This window comes from Populus nigra, chromosome 3 (assembly GCF_951802175.1).
Source record: "Populus nigra chromosome 3, ddPopNigr1.1, whole genome shotgun sequence".
In the NCBI taxonomy this organism is placed as follows: Eukaryota; Viridiplantae; Streptophyta; class Magnoliopsida; order Malpighiales; family Salicaceae; genus Populus; species Populus nigra.
This window is the reverse complement of record NC_084854.1, coordinates 15,076,669-15,081,346: the sequence shown is the minus strand read 5'-3', so window position 1 is coordinate 15,081,346 and position 4,678 is coordinate 15,076,669.

Here is a 4,678-nt window from a genome sequence, read left to right as displayed (position 1 = left end):
GATTTATAGCAAGAATTTAGATGAATATGTTGAACATTTAAGAAATGTATTAGTTGTTTTGTGAAAATATATATATGCTAATCTAAAAAAGTATAACTTTTGCATGAAAAAAATTATATTTCTTGGATATATTATTAGTGAAAAAAGTAATGATATAGATGAGGAAAAAGTTAAGATTATCGAAGAATGGCCTAAGGTAAGAAGTTTCCATAGTTTTACTAATATTTATAGAATATTTATTAAGGATTTCAATACTTTAGCTACTCCTTTAACTAAGATAGTTAAGAAATCTATGGGTTTTTAAATGAGGCAAACAATAAAAGAATGCTTTAATTTATTAAAGGAAAAATTAATTTTAGCTTTATTGTTATCATTGTTTGGTTTTATAAAAACTTTTAAGATTATATGTGATGCCTCAATATAGGTATTTGAGCTGTTTTAATACAAGAAAAAAAAACTCATGGCTTATTTTAGTGAAAAGTTCAATGGTGCAACATTGGATTATCTTACTTACGATAAGGAGTTTTATGATTTGGTAAGAACTTTGGAGATTTATCAATATTATTTATGGTCTAAGGAGATTGTAATTCGTACTGAGCATGAATTATTGAAACATCTTACAGGTCAAGGAAAGCTGAATTGTTGGCATGCCAAGTGAGTATAGTTCATTGAAACATTCTCATATGTGATTAAGTACAAACAAGGTAATGAATGGTTGATGCACTATCGTGAAGGTAAAGCTCATGAGAGCAGATTAATGTGACACTTTAGGATTGTTAAAACTTTAGATGTTTTGTATGAGTACTTTTATTGACCTAAGATGAAAAGAGATGTGCAAAACATTTATGATAGATGCATAGTATATAGACAAGTTAAGTCTAAAGTGTTACCTCATGGTTTATATACTCCTTTCTTAGTGCCTAAGAAACCTTAGATTGATATATCTATAGATTTTGTGCTAGGTTTTTCTTGGTTAAAAAAGGTTAGGGATTCTATTTTTATAGTTGTGGATAGGTTTTTTAAGATAACACATTTCATATCTTGTCATGAAATTGAGGATGCAACTAACATATCAAATTTATTCTTTAAGGAGATAGTTTGACTCCATAAGGTATATAAAAGCATTTTGTCTAACCGTGATGTTAAGTTTCTTAACTACTTTTAAAAGGTTTTGTGAGGGAAATTAGGAATAAATTTTTTATTTTCTACTACTTGTTATCCACAAACAGAAGGTCAAACTGAAATAGTTAGTAGGACTTTAACTACATTATTAAAAACTATCATTTAAAATAATTTGAGAAATTAGGATGATTGTCGGCCATTTATTAAATTTGCTTATAATAGAATTGTGCATTTTACTACTAATTATTCAACTTTTGAAATTATCTATGAATTTAATCATTTAACTGCTTTAGGTTTGTTTTCTTTATCTATTGATGTCAGAGTTAGTCTTGATGGCAATATAAAAGCACAAGTAATAAAGGCTCTCCATGAAAATGTGAGGTGAAATAAAGAGCAATATGCATTCAAAGCTAATAAGAAAAAAGAAGGTTATTTTTAATCAGGTGATTAGGATTGAGTACATATGCAAAAAGATAGATTTCTTGAACAAAGAAGATCTAAGTTGATGCCAAGAGGAGATGAATCATTATAAATTCTTTAAAGAATTAATGATAATGCTTATAAAGTAAATCTACTAGGTGAGTATGGTGTTAGTGCTACTTTTAATGGGTTTTTTTCTTTCTTTGTTTAATGTATATGACAATTCAAGGTAAAATATATTTTAGGAGAGAGAGGATGATGTGATCCAAGCTTCACCAAATGATTCATTATACGTTCTAGTTGGGCCAATTATAAGATCAAAAGCAGATAAGCTTAAATATGCATTCAATAGGCTTATTCAAAGTATTTGAGCCAAAATAAATTTCAAGGAGGCTACATATTTACAAATGGTGATCATACTTTAGTCAATTTAATATATTTACAAGAGAGGCATGATCCATCTACTTCAAAGGCTAATTAATTTTGGTAGTTATAAGGTTACTTTTTCTGTTATATAGTTTTACTCTAACACGTATGATCTTCAATCCAACTGTTGAACTGAGTTGAAATTTTAATAGAAGCTTCTAGAGGCCTTGTTTTATATTAGGTTAAAATCCTAGGTCAATTAGAAATCAAGATGAACTCGAGCCATAATCTATTGTGCAAGAATTATATTAGTTTTCTAGTTGATTTAAGATTATTTTTCCTATTTGATTTAGAACTCTTTTATTATTTTTCCAACATTGTTTAGGACATTTTTACCTAGTATAAATGAGGTGTTTTTAGCTTGTAATTAGGTTTTTTAGGACAAACTTTGATTTTCAACCATTATTATTGTGTGTATGAGATTTTGCTCATACCTTTTGGTTCTTAATAGAACCACCCCAAATTATCAAATAATTAGTTCAGTTTTGTGGCATCTTCTATACTTCTCGTTCATGTCTTTTTATAGGAGTTGATTGAGGGTTCGGTTACTTATAATTTTGGTGTTCCAGTATAGGTTATTGTTGTGTAAAACTCAATTTCAAACCTTTCTTGGGAAAAGTCGATATGATTGTTATTTCCTGAATCTTTATATCCATGGGATTCACTTCACACATGGATAGTGAGCAATTAATGGGCAGAAGGCTATTCAAGATTATATAGATTAAAATTGATCTGAATGATACCACTAACACTTAATGAGCCTGAACAAGATCAATTTATCTCAATTCAAAGAGACCCTAATATATTAAACTCAACACAAACAATGATCGAATTAAAACTAAAATAATCACAAATTAACAACTAAACCTAATAAAATAAAAATAAAAATAAAAATAAAAATAGTGTTTATATATATTTCAAACAAACCCTAATATGTCAAACTCCATACAAATAATAAAAAAACTAACAAAATTAAAGGGTTATTTGAGAAAAAGTGTTGGTAGGGCCAACGTGGCACCAGTGTTTTTTGAAAAATTGCTAGTGCTATTAGAAGTTTTTGAAAAATTAAAGTATTTTTTCGCTTGTGTTAGTTTCTATTTAAAAAAAAATGTGTTAATTTTTTTAAAAAAATACTCACAATAAAGTATTTTTTTAAACGCATAAGTTGCCACGTATAATCGTCCAAAATAGCTAATCTAACTCAATTATTGGCTTGCACATGCTAGATTGTCTGTCGCATGTGCATGCCCGCCAAGTCACCCAAGCAACAATGCACATAATTGATGCATGTGGTGTGTTTTGGGCTCAATCATGGTCGGTATTTTTTAAAGTACTTTTCTTTTGAAAATATATCAAAATAATATTTTTATTTTTAACATTTATTTTTTATATTAACATATCAAAACAATCTAAAAACACAACAAAAAAAATTAATTTTTTACAAAAACGCTTTCCAACCGCAAAAACAAACAACAAGTTTTAATTAAGCTTTCATTTTGGTTTTGTAAGGCTAGTTGGTAATCAAGGTTGTCAAAAATATTTTTTTGATATAAAATGAAAAATACAATATAAAATCAGATTGTAAAATCATAAGTAATTTTTTAACTAATTATATATTGACAATTTTAGCCAAGAAATTAAATTATATTAAAATCTAATAAAGTGAGTTAACAATATTATAATTAATGAGTGATCTAAATAAAATTAGAGAGATAAATAGTATTCAAAATTAAATAAACCCTAAATAAAGTCTAATATGCTAGAAAAAATCAAATTAAAAATAATTTTTTAAAATTAAATAAATAAAAAAATAGAATAATAAAAAAAGTCTTCATGTGAAAATTCTTCAATGTAACTCGAATCTCCAATTTTCACATATTCTTAGCAGATTTGAATCTTGATTTCAAACATATTGTTCTCTCTCGTTTGGATGAATTACTAGGCCTATGATATATGGTTAGAAAGCTTCAAATGTCTAGTTTTCATCCCAACATTAATTGCAGAAACATTCCTCTGGTAGCTCCATATATGTCCTAAACAGTACACGAAGATCTAGTTTGATATATTTGATAAAATTCATATACTAACTTTGACCCTATGAAATATTATTTTTACAAACTTTGTTTGACTTGAAAATTTACCACAATATATTTTCATGTGATTAATATTTTCCTATAAAGTTTCAGCTCTATCCAATGTATAGTTTGAAAGATAGGTCTAATCTTGTAAAACTAGTCAGGTCAAATTTAGACTTGACTTGGTTCATATCTTAAATTTAGTAAACTTGTAAAATCTGTATTTTTTAATCTGATTTTACATTTTAAATATATATTAACTTGTAAATATAGTTTTACAAGTTAATTTATAATTTCAACACCGATGGTGGTAATTACTGGACAAATAATTGTAATTTACCTGTCGTGATCTACTATTATTTATTGCTCAGTTGTAGGCGAAAATATTGAAATTTTCAACAAAAAAAGAGAGGCTATGCTACAGGCAGTCAGTCTGTCTTGTATGGAAGTTCAATTAGCACACACCTCTTTTTCCTGATGAGGAGGGCATAAATTATATGTCCGAATCCAATGCTCCAACGTGGAGCATCAAGTTCTTTTAGACATTCAGGGCAATTCTTTGTCTGTTTGCTTGTTTAGTACGATAAATCACTGATTGAATTGTCCCATGTCGAAAAAGCAAATAAATTATACAG